The following is a 21,973-nucleotide window of genomic DNA, read 5'->3' on the forward strand; positions in this document are numbered from 1 at the left end:
ACTCAGCGGTGCTAACAATCATCTGGCCGATACTGCAGTACCTAAATTGTACTGCAGTACATAAATTACTGATCCTGAGTTACATCCTGTATTATACCCCAGAGCTGCACTCACTATTCTGCTGGTGGGGTCACTGTGTACATACATTACATTACTTATCCTGTACTGATCCTGAGTTACATCCTGTATTATACTCCAGAGCTGCACTCATTATTCTGCTACAACATACTTAGATGTGTATGAAGTTAAATGTGTTGATACTTTGTCCGTTTCACCTAGTTTTTACAGCTTTCACACCCATAAGTGACACATAATCCACTATTACAGGCCAATACTGATGTCCTATAACTGCATTGATATATTCCATTAGAAGTTGATGTTGGACAGGGTTGTTAGTGGATATGTCTGTGATGGTGGCTTCTGTCCTCAGCTTTCTGCACCTTCCATTACGGAAGCAGCTATCATTATCTGCCAATGAATGATGTATCTAAGAGCTGTATTTCCTCTCAGTACCCGGCATGTTTTCATTACAGCGTCTATTACTGTCACCAAGTCATGCTAACACAATTTTTGCATTAACATGCACATCTGTGAAAGTCACAGCACCCAGGGACGGCGGATCACACACTTCCAGTGACTGCCTGCTGACGGTAACTATTTCAAGGGAAATCACAAGTTTGTCACTTTGTTCGGCTCGGTCCGGCTCACAGCAGAACAATCTTGTTTCCATCTATGAGAAGAAACTGAACATGAGACAAGACGAGGAATATGCTGTACAGAACTTTCATAGAGAACACGCTGACAACATCAGGTAACTTGGATCCAACCAGATGACAACGCTCTTGCAGGAACATGTACAGTCACCCATGGGCTTTACGCTTCAATGCCAAGCAATAGGCTGGACACATATTTTTGAGTTGTCTTATGAAAGACATTGACAGTAAATCTATAGAATATGCCAGAAAATGTCTGATCAGTGAGTGTTAGACATTTGTGAAGTAGAAAATCTCCATTTCTATTTCTAAGTCTCTTCAACTACACCGCATGGTTGACCTATTATAATCAGTGGCTTGTGTTCAGTGAAAAAAGCCAAGTGGACCCATAAGAAGCTACTTAATCCAAGCAATCGGTGGGGGTCATAGATTTGGCTTCCATAAAACCAATAAAGTACTTAAAGGGGTTGTCAGGGCAGGGATCATTCTAGAAGTATGCCTGGGGAGAGGGTGCTTAAAGGTAATAGAATACACTTATCTCCACGGCTCCCACTGGTATCTCACTGCTCCGTCCTCACTGTGCAGCCGATTCCAGAGCCTTGACATTGTGGGTCCACCCAGCCAATCACCGACTGAGGAAGGACACTGCTAATTGGCTGGGTGGGCATGCAATAAAAGACCCTATCCAGACATCCTTTTTAAAACATCACTGCCATTTCAACAAACTTTGCACTGATTGATGGTACAAGTGAAAATAAGATTATTCGCAACATATCTTATCAGACAAAAAAGCTGCCTTCTGCTGTTATCAAGCATGTTTCCTCCCCTAGTTAAACTGTCAACCACTCTCAAAATCAGCTCAGCAGTTACTGGTTAGCTTGTTAGCAGCTCAGTAATCAGATTACAAGTAATACAAGTCTATTGGGGGGAGGGGGAAGGGGAGGGAGGGAGAGAGAGAGAGAGAGAGAGAGCTCAAAGACATCTCGCATAGCAGATATCTGCTGAAAAATGTCAAAAAATAAATAATGGTCAGATATAGTGCTGCTCCACATGTCCACACAACACAGCGCATCCTAAAAAGTTACTTGAAACTACATGTAGTCTTCAAAGGGACTTCCTTGGATTGTAAACAAAATTCATAAAGATGTAATATACTTAATTATAATTTTTTATCTATTGATTGGAAAATGCTGTTGAATTTATTATTAAAACAGGTGACTACAGTTCACGTAAAGGGACTAACCCAATATTTAAACTTGTCACCGTTCCATAAATGCTGCATGGAGTAGATGCAAAAGGACCCTCATCACAAGAATAGGGGTTCAATGTCCCCTGAATTAATGGAAGGGGCAGCATTCATGCCACCTCTACATTCCCTTACTATCATACTCCTGAAGATAGCCAAGAGTCTCATATCTCTTATGGTGCTTATTCATAAGTTTTAAGATAGTAAGGACATTGCACCTAGGCCCATGTGTGCTGGTGTAACTTATTGAGGTCTACCAAGGACTGTTGTATCCTGTCAGACCTACTTGGACCAAAAAGTCTTCTGGACCCTCAAAATGATGAAAGGGGTGACCAACCATCACCTCAACCGCTGTAACCATAGCGCACCAAGTGTCCCTCACCCACAGCCAACACCAGACCAAGACCAAAGCCACTGTCCACACAACATGAGAAGTATGGGAGAAGAATCTAGACTTTAGGTAGATGGTCCAAATAGCAAAAAGCAAACACCACTGTGATAAACCTGTAAACAAAGGGCGCCCAGAACTTGCAGGATTGTAACAAATCTTCAGTTTTATCCACAAATTGGAGGCAAATAATATGGAGGCATCTTATGTTGGACTCGCTCTTTATTTATAGGAGGATGTTAGATTGCGTTCTCCTGTCTCCATGTTAGGCTGGGGTCACACTAGGTTTTTGCAATCTGTTTTTTTTCTCATCTGTTTTTAACACAAAAATGAGGTTGACTACGTTTTTGTGTATGTTAAAAAAAAAACAGATCCGTTTTGTTTTTGTTTTTTTATAATGGAAGTCACTGGAAAAACTGATCACACAAATGCATTCGTTATTTGCAAAAAAAAAAACAAAAAACGGTGTGAACCCGGCCTTAACTGTATAGGGATTTCAACGTGCTATAAATAATACTGAAAACTGTATCCGACCCTGCTTCACCCGGGCTGAGGCGCTTGTTAAACAGATCCTGTACATGTAGAACTAGGTGGAGGTTCACACTAAAAAGAACCTATCAGGTTCTATTCTCACTATTATGATCACTGGCTGCTGAATTTTAATAATAGACAATCCTTTCTGAAATGAAATACACCTCTCTTTCCTGCAGATATCCAGTCCCCCCCTATGGACCAGTAAGTGATATTACTAATTGCAGAGGCCGGGCTCGGATGTTCATCTTTCTATTCCCAGTAGCATAAATAATGCTCAGCCCATAGTGTTACAATAGCGCTCCAATAATTACAGCCGACGGGCATTGTTCGGCCACGCTAAGGTATGTATCCCATTTCAGCTAATGACTCCAGAGAGAGGATGTTATTTCTACATAGCTGGAAAATGAATAAAAAAAATTATAACACCTTTAAATCTGGACAATCTAATATGATCAGAGTTTATTTCCTTGACCTGATGATCACAACAACGTCTTCAGGAGAATTCCTGGTCTGCAATGGATCTTAGGAGAAATAAAAGTAAGCAAAAAAACAAAAAACAAAAATAGAAACACAAAACACAGATGTACAATATAACTACAGCACACTTCTGCATGGTTTACGCCATAACACAGTAAGGGTATATTCACACAATGTTGTAAAGAACGGACGCTGACTGCAATGGAATCAGCATCAGTTCTTTACTGCAGAGACGGCATTGCATTAAAATCAATGCAATGCCACCCGCTGTATGCACACATCGTTATTTTAATGCCCGTTTAAAATAATGTAACAGGGTCCGGAAATAATATCTGTTCACACAATGTAACGGCCGATAGGATCGGATGGGTCCTTTCCCTATAGACTTTAATAGAGCACATTATGACACTGAAATTATGGCCATATTTTTTTACATAGGAGGCAGTATTATAGCTTTTATCATGCAGGCAGAAAAAGATGACCTGCATAAATGGTCACTATAGTACTCCTTATCTCATACACAGTCACTGGGGCACTCGCAGATACATATCACATAGGTGGTGCTCAGATTAGAGTAAAAATAAATCAAATAGTAACATAGGCAAAAAAATCATAGCATTCACCAGTAGTAGTGAATTCATTGAGTTTTGTTTCAGCATGTAGCATGACAGGGAGGGAGACATACAGGTGCAGGAGCTCGTCCTGGGCCGAACATTGCAGATGTGGACGCTTCTTCCAGCCAAGAGTTCCTGGCCGTAAGAAGAGTTCACACCTGAAAAGATCGTCCCAACACCTGTATGTCTCCCTTCCTGTCATTCTACATCCATGTTATATCCTTGTACAAAGGGGCAGTATTATAGTAGTTATATTCTTGTATATAGGAGCAGTATTATAGTAGTTATATTCTTGTACATAGGAGCAGTATTATAGTAGTTATGTTCTTGTATATAGCAGCAGTATTATAGTAGTTATATTCTTGTATATAGGAGCAGCATTATAGTAGTTATATTCTTGTATATAGGAGCAGTATTATAGTAGTTATATTCTTGTATATAGGAGCAGTATTATAGTAGTTATATTCTTGTATATAGGAGCAGTATTATAGTAGTTATATTCTTGTATATAGGAGCAGTATTATAGTAGTTATATTCTTGTATATAGGAGCAGTATTATAGTAGTTATATTCTTGTATATAGGAGCAGTATTATAGTAGTTATATTCTAGTACATAGGGGACAGTGTTATAGTAGTTATATTCTTGTACATAGGAGCAGTATTATAGCAGTTATGCAACAATGGGAGAAGAAAGAGACTGGGGCACTCACCGATGTTCCAAGCAAAAGTCTTTAATCCGATAGACAAAAGTCCATGGCGGAGGAAGGACAGATGGAATGGCGGGCGCCTATACCCCGGAACGATGTTTCACGCCCACTCGGCGCTTCTTCCTGCCGGGAAGCAGTTATATTCTTGTATTTAGGAGCAGTATTATAGTAGTTATATTCTTGTACATAGGAGCAGTATTATAGTAGTTATATTCTTGTACATAGGGGGCAGTATTATAGTAGTTATATTCTTGTTTATAACAGCAGTATTATAGTAGTTATATTCTTGTACATAAGAGGATAGTATTATAGTAGTCATATTTTAGAAAATAGTGGGCAGTATTACCAGTAGTACTGTATTCAGACACAGCACTATCATGGTAGTTTTAAGCAGAAAGAGATATTACGGATGTGCAAAATTTCATATTTTTTCAGAAGTATTTTGTCATATCTACAAAGATTAGGTTGAAATATTTCAGCTTAGACAGAGGTGTAGGTGGCATTTTTACATTTTAGTATCACCCAGTGTTTTCTCTTTCAGGATGACTGTGTTAACTACTAGGTTCTTTTCTGGTTTGATATAATTTAGTATGAGAAATAGAAAGTCTTCCAGCCTGAGATGCGCAGAAGCTGCTCGTGAAGCAGACCTCCAATTAGCATCAGACATGCCTGTCATAACATTTTCCGCAGGGAATTTAAACGCTACAAAATATTCATTGTTTCTGTAACAAGCAGAGAGGAATCCAATGTGTGGCTTAAAAAAAAATGAACTTATTTATTTATTGATGACACAAAAACGATAAGAGAAGAAAACAGAGAAGATCACAGAGAGCAAACTCAAGGCCACACAATGATGACTTCATCTTTCTTTTATACCAATATCGCTCTATAGAAAAGCAAGTCTTCCTCTTTTCAGGGAATTAAAAGAACCAAAATGATTTGGCAACCCGAGCGCCCTTCTTCCCTCACAAAAGTGTGCCTGAAATGTCTTTCCACTCCATTCCCCTTTTCCATTAAAGTCAATGGGAAATGAGTTGTAAAAAGAATTGAAAAACTAATGCATTTTGTGTTGCACGATCCATTGTCCAATTACCGTAATCTTAAAAAAAAAAAAAAAGCATCCGTTAATGAATCCGACCTTTCCTAAAAACAAAGCTTCCATAGGTAAGATGCACAACACAAAGCAGAATATACACATTGTAGTTCCCTATCGATACTGTGGATTTTTCTGGTCACATCTTTGACCTGTTCCGTTTTGTACTTTGCTGCTTTTGTTACTTTTTTTTTTTACCGGGTAAGGCAATGAACAGTGATTAAAAGTTTGCAGTGAATATATGGGGAAAGTATTATTGGGTATTCACACAACGTATTTTTGTGAGTTTTGCAGGCAGTTCATGTCCCAGCAGTGATTATATGAGTTTCTCCGTATTCATAGAGAGTCATATTTTTTCTCCACTTTCCTCCTATAGGCTCCTGCAGGGCAAATGCAAGAGGTTTCGCAATATTGTATGATACCGTGTCTGCAGGGGGGTGTTACTGTACACACTCCACGTGCCACCATATTAGGAATATCTTGAATGCTGTAAGGACAATAACTTTCCTCCATAATAGTTGATGCAAACTAAAAATAGCACCCATGTATAGGAATCTCTGTAAATCTCAGGTTTCTTTCTTAGTATATGTCCACACTCTGTATAAATAACGGCTGTTGTTTACGCTACCTAAAGCCGGAGTTGATATCCATGTTCACATGGAACGGACGTTGTTTTTACAGCGTGTGAACATGAGCTATAAACTATAATGAGCAGTGGTATTGAAGCAGGAAACACATGAGTTATATATCTGCAACACAGACACATGGTTATGGTTATGGTTATAGTATAAGGCTATGTTCACACTACGTTTAACAGTTCCATAGCAACGGATGCTGTTTAACTGCCGGCTGCCAGGCTGCTTTCAGCACGTTCCTGCTGCCGATACCTCTGTATCGGCTGTAGGAATGTTCTCTTTTTACAAATGACCTGCGACCACTCTTGGGTGTGCCCACAAATCAATTAATCATTCACTTCAATGTAAAGTGTGGCTATCGGCTGACTTTACATTGTGTGAACAGCTATTGTTTCCTGACGCTGTTTGGTGGACAACTTCCGGTAATAATAGTCATGTGCATTATTTTAATGCTCATTCTAAAGAACGGGCGTTAAAATAGCGATGTGTGCATACAGCAGACGGCATTGCATTGACTTCAATGCAATGTCGCCCCTGCAGTAAAGAACGGATGCTGATTCCATTGCAATCAGGGTCCATTCTTTACTCAAAAATGTTGTGTGAACATAGCCTAACTCTGGAAGTAGGAAAAATGGGCAAGAGAACCTCTTAGTGCTGCAGCTAGTTTGGGCCTTAATGACCTGTCTCACTTTATGCAGTTATAGCTCAGTGATTCTTTAATCTGTGCTAGTGATTCTGGGGCATTTTTTTCGTGACATATTGTACTTTATGTTAGTAGCAAAAGTTGGTCACTATTATGTGTGTTTTTCTGTAAAAAAAAACTCAAAATATCATGAAAAATTAGGAAAAAAGAACATATAGTAAATAAATGTATTCTCTGGGTCACTATGTTTACAGTAATACCAAATTAGTATTTTTTTTATAACTATTACCCCTTTGGCACAAAGAAAAAACAAAACAAAATAAAACTGGAGAGCGAACTGTTTATAGAACTAAACAGTCTGTTCTCCAGTTTTTTGTTTTTTTTCTTTGATGTAGGGATGGGTGAAGGATTATGCTTTCAGTGAGGATGACGGTAGAGAACGGTAGGGAATGGTAGGGCGTTGTTCAACACTCACACATTGGAGTGTATAATTCTTAAGTTAGTTTTTTTAGGGGGGATTTATGAAGACCGGCGTACTCGTATGCTTGTTTTAAATTAGGCCCCGTCCTCAACTGTCCCACAGAATCTGGCCTCACCTGTGCCTGCTGGACGGGAGGAAGCTAGTCGAGGCGAAATGTGCGTCGGGGTCCATCTTGTCCATTATTTACACGTTACATCTAGCAATATTCTCTTTATATGATGGTAACTGCAATTTATCTCAATGTATTCTTATATTGTTGACCATATGGGAATTGTCATTTGTTAACTGAGCGCTATATGCACTTCATTCAAATCATTTGTATTTATGTATATTTGATATATACTTGATGGCTGTTATTTCATGTACTGATTATTTATATGTGGATAAGGAGGACCTGGCACCTGTAAGCAATTTTTTTGTTTTAGGGGTATGGCATTGTTTTAAACTGGTTTTAATTGGATAGATTTTCAATAAATATATTATAAATTATCATAACTACATTTGTATTTATTTTGGTGGGGTTATAGGTGTTATCATGCTTGAGATGATCGCTTCCAATTGGTTATAATAGTGTGGAAAAAAAGAATCTTCTGACTTTAGGTGTATTCATTACTATGGATTAGTGTACATTACTGTCAATGTTACTGTATGTACCTACCTAACCATTATACACACCAAGTCCCCACGACCCCTTTATGACACCAAGACTCTAATAGCAGCAGCCTCCTTCAGCGGGATATGTCCTGGCAGAGATCAAGGTGGCAGCCTCCAGATTTCCCAGATCTCAGTGACATCGATCATCTGTGGGATATGCTGAAAGTACCATCCATGGGGGGCTGCACTTTACACCCTACACAATCTGCTGCTGATACCACAGGTGACATCATAGCTCGTAAAGTGATTCTGCACCCACGTTCTGCCCCCCCCCAAACCGCTTGTAACTTCGGATAGCTTCGGATAGATTTTTCCTATTCATCACTTGTCCAAACACTGCACAGGTGCCTTAATGATCCAACACATGTGCGCCGCTTAGACGTGATGAATAGCATACATTCTGCCAAGGGGCATTCCTAATGATCTAGTGGGCGGGGAGGAGGGACGGAGAGGCGGTGCAGGCCTAGGGCATAGATACTTTAGACCACACCAATTTAACACAGTGCTGCAAGTTTAAAAGTTGTTTTTTAGGACCATAACTGCATCACCTGCCAAAAGAACCTCAGGACAGATCTTTTAAAAGCAGCTCTCCCACGGTACAAGTGGTTTTGGGGTGGCAGACTGTGCGTACAGAGTCGCTTTGATATTATACATTCTGGGCATAACATTTCTAATACATAAAGGGCCCATCCAATGCATACTCATAAAAGTTATTTTCAAGACCCTGAGAAAAAGAGAAGTGGGTGGATAAGAATTATTCCGCTTGTCTACATGGAAATGCAACCAGTACAGACACAGGGATTAGGACTTGGCTGGATAAACAGCCTGAGCACTGGTAGAGAGTTCAGCGGGGATAATGTCACGTAGTAGTCTAATAATGGTAATGTACAGGCCCTGCTACCGGCTGGTATATGTTCCTAGAATTTCCAGCTATAGTTGCCTGTATCCTATATAAAAGTCTCTTTCCATGTTACTGAATTTCTATTCATTAATTTAAAATAAAAATGTAAAAAAAAATTTACAGCGTTTGCCGGAGGGCTAATGTTCGTTCATACAGCGTAAACTGCATCTGACATGCCGACATTGGTGTGTACAGCAATTCATGCGAAAAGCAATGAGCGCTGGGAGCGGTAATACAGCGAGGCCAGTGTCTAATACATCTCAGTAACCACACAGGTGTCAACAGGAGATCATGAGCAAACCGGGCTCAGCGCAGGGCACTAATGATAGCCCAAATCATCCTCCTTCTTCTAGTCATCCAGGCCTCTCCCGGGACCACTAGGACGGGAGGGAGGTAAACTGGTGAGGAATTGTTTTATATCACTAATCCTGGCAGCGCGCGCACATCTAACATAAAATCCAATACCTCTCACATCCTTATAACCATTCCTCAGCTTCTGGGCTTATTACAAATGTTAATTCATGGGGCAGAATTGATCTTTTATTCAGGGTTAAGAGGCAGAAAACATTGCTTTTATTAATAAGATTTATTCTGGATTTAGTGGTGAACAGAGAGCGCTTGGAAAGTCTGAGAATACCAGAAAATGTTTGTGTGCCGAGTGGGAAGAATCATCTGTAAATTCCATTTACCGGCTTGTTAATGAGAGCCAGGGAGACAAAGAGAGTGGATGAAGAGAGTGACTGAGCATGGGTGTCCTCCAGCACTCAGTTTACTAAGTGGATAAAGATAGTGACTGAGCATGTGTGCCCTCCAGCACTCGGCTTATTAGGTGGATAGAGGGTGACTGAGCATGCTTGTCCTCCCGCACTCAGCTTATTAGGTGGATGAAGAAAGTGACTGAGCATGTGTGTCCTCCAGCACTCAGCATATTAGGTGGATGAAGAGACTGACTGAGCATGTGTATTCTCCAGCAATTAGCTTATTAGGTGGATAGAGAGTAACTGAGTATGTGTGTCCTCCAACACTCAGCTTATTAGGTGGATAGAGAGTGACTGAGCATGTGTGTCCTCCAGCACTCAGCTTATTAGGTGGATGAAGAGAGTGACTAAGTATGTGTGTCCTTCAGCACTCAGCTTATTAGGTGGACAGGGACAACTAATAAGCATATGTGTCCTAAAGAATTCAGCTCATTATTAGGTGGATAGGATGGATTGGGACTGACCGTGTATATCCTCCAGCATTCTGCTCATTAGGTGGATAGGGACAGTGACTGACCTTGTGTGTCCTCCAGCACTCATCTTATTAGGTGAAAAGAACAGTGACTGACCTTGTGTGTCCTCCAGCACTCAGCTTACTAGGTGGATAGGACAGCGACTGACCATGTTTGCCCCCAGGACTCAGGTAGACATACACATTGCAATACACTCTGAAAACCAGGTGGAACCATGATTTGTGAGCAAATCTAACTCTTAACAAGATGAGGTTTTTTTTTAAAACAGGTTTACACATAAAGGGTATTTAAATAATCACAATAGTCCTTGTAGTGTAACCACTTTAATAGTCTCCAAAATTGTCTTGTATCAGAAAGACTCAATGACACAGAGCATTACCCACTCAAAACCAGAGTGCTGTCAGTAAGTGCAGAGTCTAATCAGCGGTTCATATAGAGGTGGTGATGGTGAAATCAGAATTACTTTAAGATTGAGCGAGGTACATAAGTACTAAATTGACCTACAGCAGATTAGAGGAGCAAAGAGTTAATGAGTTTACTTTCTCATAGTCATTAGCTGCCTACGGAGGATAGAATCAGCACCTGGGCTGGGAGTGTTACATTATAATCATAGATAGGAACTACACAGAGGGGTTTATCATCCAAAAATCTGTATGTGAAAAATAACCATCCAGAACGTTACAAGCTGTTCAGAGATGAATACAGGGGGATGATTGTGCCATCTCATTACCGGGATTGTGATAGCTTGGAAACCTAATTAGACTTTCTAAATCTTAAAGGGACCCCTTCACCTAAGGGGAACTAAATCATTTGAATTAGAGTAGCTATTTTTCAGTTTATAGGAGGCAGCAGTATAGTAGTTATATTCTTGTATATAGGAGCAGTATTATAGTAGTTATATTCTTGTATATAGGAGCAGTATTATAGTAGTTATATTCTTGTATATAGGAGCAGTATTATAGTAGTTATATTCTTGTATATAGGAGCAGTATTATAGTAGTTATATTCTTGTATATAGGAGCAGTATTATAGTAGTTATATTCTTATACATAGGGGCAGTATTATAGTAGTTATACTCTTGTACATAGGAGCAGCATTATAGTAGTTATATTCTTGTTTATAGGGGGCAGTATTATAGTAGTTATATTCTTGTATATAGGAGCAGTAGTATAGTAGTTATATTCTTGTATATAGGGGGCAGTATTATAGTAGTTATATTCTTGTATATAGGAGCAGTATTATTGTAGTTATATTCTTGTACATAGGGCCAGTATTATAGTAGTTATATTCTTGTATATAGGAGCAGTATTACAGTAGTTATATTCTTGTATATAGAAGCAGTATTATAGTAGTTATATTCTTGTACATAGGAGCAGTATTATAGTAGTTATGTTCTTGTATATAGGAGCAGTATTATAGTAGTTATATTCTTGTACATAGGAGCTGTATTATAGTAGTTATATTCTTGTACATAGGAGCAATATTCTAGAAGTTATATTCTTGTACATATGAGCAATATTATAGTAGTTATATTCTTGTACATAAGGAGCAGTATTATAGAAGTTATATTCTTTCACATAAGTTATATAAAAGTTATAAGCTATAAAAGTTATAAAAGCACTTAGCACTCACCGATGCTGCAAACAAGTTTGTTTATTGACAGTAAACTTTACATGTAGACAGGGAGGGAGCAGTGAGCAGGTGCGCACTGTAAGTTTCAATGAATAGCGGACGCACAAAACTGAAATGTCAGTTTTTTGTGAGGCCGGAAAGGAGTCCTGGCAGGAGTGTATACTGAGTATACACACTCCGGCTGGGCAGGGCAGTTTCTAGCACAGTGCAGGCTGGGCTACTGCATGGGGCGCTGAGAGCTAGGGGGCACCCTCCCTCACCACACACAGCATCAGTGACGTTCTGCACAGAGCAGCAGACTCTGAACTTCTGTGCGCCCCCACACACAGCACCTGGCTCTTGGGGGCTCCTTTGTGGCCTGTGACTAAAGGGAAGAGGATGATGGAGGCAGCAGGGACTCCCCCATGTTCCCCTGCGGCTCTGCTGATCCTCCAGCACACAGGCAGCAGCTCCTGTATGACAGCGTCTCCGACCCAGCCTGTGTATGTGTGATATCCTATGGTATGTATACTGTGCTGTTTGTGATACCCTATCTTATGTATAGTGTGCTGTTTGTGTTCTATGTATGTGTGATGTCCATACTGTGGACATATATATACACACACACACACACAATATATATAAATGTATGTAAGTACATATCTATTGATCTGTCTGTATATACACTAGAGATGAGATAACTTAGGGTAGCTTCATACGTACCGGATTCACAGCGGATCTCACGCTGCAAGTTTGCTAGTGTGACTTGCAATGGGGTTAAATACCCACAACACGCAGCATGAAATCCGCTGCGAATTTGGTAAGTGTGAAGCTTACCTTACCGTAAATTCCAGAACCAGACCCGCATGGTGCAGCTGTTGATAACGCAGCCTGGAAAAAAAAAAAGATACAGCTACAACATCCGGTTCCGGTTCTGGTGCAAGTTCAGGTTCAAACTTACCATAAATTTATAAGAGTATATCCAAACATACCATATTTGCAGTAGATTTCACGCTGGGAGTATCACAGTGAAATCTGCTATACCTATTTCTATTACAGTCTATGGCACTCCATTCCTGAGGCGGATTTTCATTCCTCTGGAAGAATGTATAGTGCCATAGACTTGTAAAAGATAAAGCAAACCATTAACTAAGATTTTCCCGGTAACACTACTAGCGGCGCAGAGGAGATGCCAAAACACTCCCTTACCATGTGCTCTATGTCTTCTGTAGAACGTTTAGGTGCTAAAACGGTTTATTATTTTAATGCATGAAACAAGCAGGGAGCAGGGAAATAGTCATTTGGGCTGTGACTAGTCGTGGCTCTATGCCTGTCAGTGAGCTCTGCAGGATGACTGACAGGAAAATAGGTCGGTTAAAAGCCTCTTTTCCTGTCAGAACGCATCCTTTTTTAACATACACGTTTTTGTGTATGTTAAAAAAACAAAAGTCAAAGGAAAAATGGATCAGAACAAATGCACACAAGAGCATCAGTTTTTCCATCCATTTTTTATTTGTTTTTGGAAAAACATTGCAAAAAAAGTAGTGTGAACCCAGCCTTAGTAAATTCAAAGGGACCTGCGCCTGCTCCAGAGCAGCTGTAGATTTCTGCCATGATTTACACTTGTTTGCAGGCATAAGTCACAATAAACCAATGCACCTGGGACCCTCCAACTACAACAGCTGCCAACACTACAACTCCCAGCATGTACTGACAGTCCACAGCCCTCAGAAAATACTGGAAGATGAAGTACAAAAGAACAGACACCTCAAGGTGTTGTCATCTCACAAACTATAACTTCCAGCATACCCTGAGAGCTTCATAAGTGTAGGGCATTCTGAGAGTTGTAGTTGTTATTGAAGGAAGCTGTGGTGTCTCTTCTCACTGGTTCCTTCGGTAGGTGTGACCCAGCATCAGCCCTCCCAGGAATCCAGGACACATGTTCCATATAGGGGCGCTATGCAGTCTGTGTCCTACCCAGACCTTGCACCTCACTCAGCAGTGATTGATAGCTGTCCCCCATTAATAGGTGGGGGGAGGGTGGGGGCTTTTTCAGAGTTGCCCTGTTGCCAAAATGGCCTAGAAACTGCCTTGCGGACGGGATTCTATTGAATTCAGTGCAATGTATATTTTCATTTAACAATGGCCTGTGTTGCAATCTGCATCAATGGCCGCTATTAAATGAAAAAATACTTTGTGTAAACTTAGCCATATAGTAGGTACATTCTTGTAGATAGTAATAGTAGTAGGCTATGTTCACACAATGTAATATTTCAGTAAAGAATGGACGCTGATTGCAATGGAATTGCAAATGGAAATCCTTTAGAACAGCACCCGAAAATTCTTCAGAACAGCGCACAGAAATAATAGCTGCTCACACAATGTAACGGCGGCGGCCGTACTTTACATTGAAGTGAAGTGTGCCCGCAAGTCAAGCGTAAAAAAAGGGCGTTCCTGCAGATGATACAGAGGTATAGGCTGCAGGAACGTCCTGAATGCAGACCTGCGGCCAGCAGTTTAACAGCGTCCATTGCTATGCATTGGATGCTGTTAAACCAGGTGTGAAGATAGCTGTAGGCAGTAGTGTTCTAATTGCAATACTGTGCATTATCATTGCTAATATTAAAGTATAGAGGGGGCAAGGCACAGAACAGAATATCAAAAATCCAAAAGTCAGATCTACTTTGATAAAATAGCATTATTAATGTAAAATCAATGTGCAGCCCTGGCCTAAAAGAAGTAACAAGGTGTCTGCAGCAGTGGAGTATAACGCGTCATGGCTACATTTACCTAGGAATGATCACCGCGGCTGTAGAATATATCTACGCATTTTAAGCTCTTCTGCTGCAGTTGTAAATAAATATGTTACATTGTGTAAAATACCGACCGTGGCTGAGGGTTACATGAGCTATAATACATATTAATGTCCAATGGTGGGTTTACTTTCCCTATAAAACATTCATTTATGTGTACAAATATGTCTGGATTAAATGCTGCTATATAAGAACGGTAATATTTCACTCTAATATTTTTGAGTAGCTGCAATCTGTCAAGCTGTTCAGTGGACTGCAATGCTGTATATTCTGCATATAGGGAGGAATAAGGAGGCCCAGATGAGTGGAGATCCAGATACATGTTTATTACTGGACACAAAAAGATGACAATGATTGACAATGGACCCAGGACAGTGCCCTATAACCCCAGCGGTGCCCTTCTTGCATTAATATTAGCCTCATACTTGCTAGCTTTGAGACATGAGATCAATGCACAATCTAGATCTACACGTCACTCAGACAGGAAGACTGTACCCCTTCCAGATTTACCCGACACCCGGCCTCCCCCGAGTCCCCTGTCAGCGACTGGCCACTAACAACTCTGACAGCAACCAGAGAGACCCGTCCCAGAGAAGATTTTTTTTTTCCTCTTTCCTCTGTTTGCAGCTCAATTGAGCAGCTAAATCAATTTAGACTTTGATTTTCTTTCCAGATTCAAATATAATACAAAGTTACAGGTGAAACCTGCTCGTAACAAGGTTGTTTATAACGTCAGGCCCCTGGTGACAGAGATCAACTTGACTCCTACTAACCAGGGGGAGGACAGTCGTGTAACAAGCGCTGAATCTAAGACAGGCAGGAGATATTAGATATCACTGGCAACAATAACTTGATAGAGTCACCGGGGATGCTGATGAATACAGGAATTAAAAAGCCATCTCAGTCATTGACATTAAAGAAGTTTTCTGCGGAAATTATTTCATGATAGGTCGGCAGACAGTGGGGGGCCAGCAGCTCTGCTCCCAGTCTATATAAATCCTTTTCATTGCAATAGAGAATAGCTTCACAAGCATCTAAGTTTCTCTGTTCCATATCAACTTCCCTGCAGAATGCACATTTTATGAGCAGCGAAATGGAGAAGAAAAAAGGAAATGACATCTACAGATCCTTGTGCTCAGATTGGTTACTGTATGTAAACACAAGACCCCCATAATCTGTGCAGGAAGTCAATGTATGGACATATACCCATAATCTGTGCAGGAAGTCAATGTATGGACATATACCCATAATCTGTGCAGGAAGTCAATTAATGGACATATACCCATAATCTGTGCAGGAAGTCAATTTATGGACATATACCCATAATCTGTGCAGGAAGCCAATGTATGAAAATATACCCATAATCTGTGCAAGAAGGCAATGTAAGGACATATACCCATAATCTGTGCAGGAAGCCCGTGTATGGATAGATACCCATAATCTGTGCAGGAAGTCAATGTATGGAAAAATACCCATAATTTGTGAAGGAAGTCAATGTATAGAAAAATACCCATAATCTGTGCAGGAAGTCAATGTATGGACATATAACCATAATCTGTGCAATAAATCAATGTATGGACATATACCCATAATCTGTGCAATAAATCAATGTATGGACATATACCCATAATCTGTGCAATAAATCAATGTATGGACATATACCCATAATCTGTGCAATAAATCAATGTATGGACATATACCCATAATCTGTGCAGGAATTCAATGTATGGATAGATACCCATAATCTGTGCAGGAAGTGAATGTATGCATAGATACCCATAATCTGTGCAATAAATCAATGTATGCATTGATAAATAATGTAAATTTTCATGCATATACTGTATGAAAGGTGCCTTAATATAGGGGCGGGCTTTATGAACCACTTAAAGAAGTTTATTTCTATTACGATCTATTACAATACCAATACACTTCTATACATGTATGATCGGTTCTAAAAATGATCAAGTTTTTGCTTGATATTGCTCGCATTATTTTTGCTACTTGTGTTACCTGCATTTTTACTCTGTTGCATATCCACAGGTGTTGGGCCCATTTATGTCACATTTTTCCCCCTGGATTAGAGAAGTGCATGCTGTCAGACAGATGAAATACACACTACCGTTCAAAAGTTTGGGGTCACCCAAACAATTTTGTGTTTTCCATGAAAAGTCACACTTATTCACCACCATATGTTGTGAAATGAATAGAAAATAGAGTCAAGACATTGACAAGGTTAGAAATAATGATTTGTATTTGAAATAACATTGTTTTTACATCACACTTTGCTTCCGTCAAAGAATCCTCCTTTTGCAGCAATTACAGCATTGCACACCTTTGGCATTCTAGCTGTTAATCTGTTGAGGTAAGCTGGAGAAATTGCACCCCACACTTCTAGAAGCAGCTCCCACAAGTTGGATTGGTTGATTGGGCACTTCTGGCGTACCATACGGTCAAGCTGCTCCCACAACAGCTCAATGGGGTTCATATCTGGTGACTGGGCTGGCCACTCCATTACCTATGATAGAATACCAGCTGCTGCTTCTGCTGTAAATAGTTCTTGCACAATTTGGAGGTGTGTTTAGGGTCATTGTCCTGTTGTAGGATGAAATTGGCTCCAATCAAGCGCTGTCCACTGGGTATGGCATGGCGTTGCAGGGTGATAGCCTTCCTTATTCAGAATCCCTTTTACCCTGAACAAATCTCCCACCTTACCAGCACCAAAGCAACCCCAGACCATCACATTACCTCCACCATGCTTAACAGATGGCGTCAGGCATTCTTCCAGCATCTTTTCATTTGTTCTGCGTCTCACAAACGTTCTTCTTTGTGATCCAAACACCTCAAACTTGGATTCATCCGTCCACAACACTTTTTTCCAGTCTTCCTCTGTCCAATGTCTGTGTTCTTTTGCCCATCTTAATCTTTTTCTTTTATTGGCCAGTCTCAGATATGGCTTTTTCTTTGCCACTCTGCCCTGAAGCCCAAAATCCAGCAGCCGCCTCTTCACTGTAGATGTTGACACTGGTGTTTTGCGGGTACTATTTAATGAAGATGCCAGTTGGGGACCTGTGAGGCGTCTGTTTCTCAAACTAGACTCTAATGTGCTTATCTTCTTGCTTAGTTGTGCAACGCAGATTCCCACTTTTTTTTCTACTCTGGTTAGAGCCTGTTTGTGCTGTCCTCTGAAGGGAGTAGTACACACTGTTGTAGGAAATCTTCAATTTCTTAGCAATTTCTTGCATGGAATAGCCTTCATTTCTAAGAACAAGAATAGACTGTCGAGTTTCAGATGAAAGTTCTCTTTTTCTGGCCATTTTGAGTGTTTAATTAACCCTACAAATGTGATGCTCCAGAAACTCAATCTGCTCAAAGGAAGGTCAGTTTTGAAGCTTCTGTAACGAGCTAGACTGTTTTCAGATGTGTGAACATGATTGCACAAGGGTTTTCTAATCATCAATTAGCCTTCTGAGCCAATGAGCAAACACATTGTACCATTATAACACTGGAGTGATAGTTGCTGGAAATGGGCCTCTATACACCTGTCACGGCCGCGGCGGCTTCCCGCGTTCCGGGTTGCCGCCGCGACCGCCTCCTGTCCCGTGCAGCCGCCGGGGTCCTTGTGTAGGGACCCGGCGCTGCTGCTGCTTCGGCCCCTGGGGCGCCTCACCTCTCCTCCGTGCATGTCGCGGTCTGTGCCGGCCGGCGCGCGCGTCCCCGCCTCCTAGCGCGCGCGCGCGCCGGCTGTCTCAGATTTAAAGGGGCAGTGCGCTCCTAATTGGTTAGTGTCACCAATCACTCCCCTATAAATCCCAGCATGCCCTGTCCTTAGTGTTGGAGCCTCTACATGCTTCCCATAGCGTTGGCCCAGCCCCCTGTTGTTCCTGAGTCCTATCCGTTACCTGGTCCCAAGTCCCTGTTCCTGAGTCCTATCCGTTACCCGGTCCCTAGTCCCTGTTCCTGGTTCCTGTTTCCCTGTCACTCCATCTGTTCCTGCGTTCAGCCTGTCACGTGCGCTCTCACCTGCAGACCATTGCCAGTGCCATCTCCTGCCTACTGCTCCTGCCACGCCTCGCCTGCCGACACCAGCAACCAAGCCAGGGGTAGCGACCTGGGGGTCGCCTGCCGCAGCAAGTCCATCCCGCCTTGCGGCGGGCTCTGGTGAAAACCAGCGGCCCCTTAGACTCCGCTCCCTGGTGAGGTTTGTGCCATCGCTGGTGCCGGTCCAGTGGATCCACTACTCCGGGCGTTACAGTAGGCTCCAACCATGGATCCCGGCGAGGTGCCTGATCTCCGTGACGTCGCCAGAGTGGTCGCGCAACAGGCTCAACAAATCCAGAAACAGTCACAGCAGATCCAGCAACTCACTGCCGCCTTACAGCAGCAGACTACTGCCCAGCGCACACCACCTCCTGACGCTGCTTCTTCACTCCGACTGGCCCTCCCAAGCAAGTACTCTGGGGACTCTAAGTTGTGCAGAGGATTCCTGACTCAGTGCACCATGCACATTGAACTTTTGAGTAGTCAGTTTTCCACCGAGCGCTCTAAAGTGGCTTTCATCATCAGCCTATTAGAAGGTAGAGCCCTGGCCTGGGCCACGCCACTGTGGGACCGTGATGATCCTGTTGCTGCCAATCTCCGGGCCTTCCTATTCGAGTTTCGCTCCGTCTTTGAGGAACCTGCCCGTGCTTCTTCAGCCGAGACTGCTCTCCTCAACCTCTCTCAAGGCAGCTCCTCTGTTGGTGACTACGCCATCCAGTTCCGCACCCTGGCAGCTGAATTGGACTGGAACGAGGCCGCCCTATTGGCCACCTTCAAGAAGGGCCTGTCTAGTCGAGTGAGAGACGTGCTCGCTGCCCGAGACCTGCCTACCTCCCTGAACGAACTCATTCTACTGGCCACCCGAGTTGATACTCGTTTTTCGGAGAGGGAGGAGGAGGTTCGGCATGAACATTTACTAACCCGTTCCCGTCGCCATCCCCAGCTGGCGCCGGTTTTCCAAATTCCTGACCTTTCGATGTCCCAACCCTCTCCTGAGATTCCTATGCAGGTGGAACGGGCTCACCTGACGCCTGATGAAAGAATCCGGCGCCTGGAGCAGAATCTCTGTCTCTATTGCGGTGGTTCCGATCACTTCCGGCTGGGATGTCCCCTACGTCCCCAAACATCCGGAGGATGCTCGCACCTAGGTCCGGTGGGACAGGTGTCCCTAGGTGCGAATGCCACCATTCCAAGTCTGTCTATGCCAGTTTCCATCCGGACTCCCTCAGGACAAAATCATCAGACTACTGCCTTCCTCGATTCTGGCTCAGCAGGCAGTTTTATTGCGGCAACATTGGTCCAAAGATGGCGGCTACCCGTGACCCGACTAGCCAGGCCCCTGACTATCTCCTCGGTCACGGGCGAAATTCTTACCGACCGTGTGTACTACCAGACCGCATCTTTAGTCCTCCAGGTGGGTCCTTTACATCAAGAAGAGATATCCTTCTACGTCCTGCCCCATTCTTCCCCCGCGGTCCTCCTGGGACTCCCGTGGCTACAAGAACATGCCCCTCAGCTGGACTGGAGAACCGGGGAGATTCTCAGTTGGGGTCAGGACTGTTCCCACCAGTGTCTCAAGTCACCTCAGACCAAGTGTACTATGTCATTTCCTGTCCCGGCCAAGCCTCTATCCGGCCTACCGGCAGAAGACCAAGACTCGGCGGATGCCTTCTCTGCCGAGGTGTACCCTCTCTCCGTACCCAAGACTAAGGTCGTGTCCTCTCACCACCGGAAGAACTTACAGAAGGTCCTCGTCCACAGACCCACAGTCCCTTGCCACGTTATACCGCCTGATCGCCTAGTACCAGTCGTCACCTCCACTCTTCAGAGAGTACCCCCCGGAAAGACTCATGTTCACCCTGCGCTTCGAAGAGGTATTTTGAAGTGGGGACATTCCTCGTTGGAGGCCGGGCACCCTGGAGTCCGTAAGACCGGCCAACGGATCTCTCGCCACTACTGGTGGCCCAGCCTATCCCAAGATGTCAAAGACTTTGTGGCTTCCTGTGCCATTTGCAGGCAAGAAAGAGGGGGAGGCCAAAGGGGGGGGGTACTGTCACGGCCGCGGCGGCTTCCCGCGTTCCGGGTTGCCGCCGCGACCGCCTCCTGTCCCGTGCAGCCGCCGGGGTCCTTGTGTAGGGACCCGGCGCTGCTGCTGCTTCGGCCCCTGGGGCGCCTCACCTCTCCTCCGTGCATGTCGCGGTCTGTGCCGGCCGGCGCGCGCGTCCCCGCCTCCTAGGGCGCGCGCGCGCCGGCTGTCTCAGATTTAAAGGGGCAGTGCGCTCCTAATTGGTTAGTGTCACCAATCACTCCCCTATAAATCCCAGCATGCCCTGTCCTTAGTGTTGGAGCCTCTACATGCTTCCCATAGCGTTGGCCCAGCCCCCTGTTGTTCCTGAGTCCTATCCGTTACCTGGTCCCAAGTCCCTGTTCCTGAGTCCTATCCGTTACCCGGTCCCTAGTCCCTGTTCCTGGTTCCTGTTTCCCTGTCACTCCATCTGTTCCTGCGTTCAGCCTGTCACGTGCGCTCTCACCTGCAGACCATTGCCAGTGCCATCTCCTGCCTACTGCTCCTGCCACGCCTCGCCTGCCGACACCAGCAACCAAGCCAGGGGTAGCGACCTGGGGGTCGCCTGCCGCAGCAAGTCCATCCCGCCTTGCGGCGGGCTCTGGTGAAAACCAGCGGCCCCTTAGACTCCGCTCCCTGGTGAGGTTTGTGCCATCGCTGGTGCCGGTCCAGTGGATCCACTACTCCGGGCGTTACAACACCTATGTAGATATTGCACCAAAAACCAGACATTTGCAGCTAGAATTGTCATTTACCACATTAGCAATGTATACAGTGTATTTGTTTAAAGTTAGGACTAGTTTAAAGTTATCTTCATTGAAAAGTACAGTGCTTTTCCTTTAAAAATAAGGACATTTCAATGTGACCCCAAACTTTTGAACGGTAGTGTATATGTCTCTTGGCCTCGGTGTGGCTGACATACATTAGTATGTGATACCTGAGGATTCTTAAGGATTTTATAATGGCCTATGGGTGACAAATACAATGTCATAGGCATTTGTTTACCAAAACCCTTTGGAATCTCCAGTGGTGCCACTTCTGACATGTCCTAGCAAAATGTCAGCTTTGGATTGGTGGGGGTCCCGATGCTAAGACTTCAAAGAGGGGTACTCCAGCAAAAAGCTTTTTT

General features: G+C 43.2%; 1 protein-coding gene across 2 annotated transcripts in view; it reads right to left on the reverse strand.

Annotated features, from left to right (window-relative positions):
- The window catches only part of PTPRF (protein tyrosine phosphatase receptor type F), a 657,420-nt gene that overhangs the window by 381,086 nt on the left and 254,361 nt on the right, over positions 1-21,973 (reverse strand). Inside the window, exon 3 of one of the 2 annotated variants that reach the window (XM_069981277.1) lies at positions 4,683-4,802. The exons of the other annotated variant lie outside the window; for it this stretch is intronic. The gene's annotated coding sequence lies outside the window, so the exon portion shown is untranslated. The remainder of the gene's footprint in view (positions 1-4,682; positions 4,803-21,973) is intronic. 2 annotated transcript variants of the gene reach the window in all.

Source organism: Dendropsophus ebraccatus, chromosome 8 (genome assembly GCF_027789765.1).
Source record: "Dendropsophus ebraccatus isolate aDenEbr1 chromosome 8, aDenEbr1.pat, whole genome shotgun sequence".
NCBI lineage: Eukaryota > Metazoa > Chordata > Amphibia > Anura > Hylidae > Dendropsophus > Dendropsophus ebraccatus.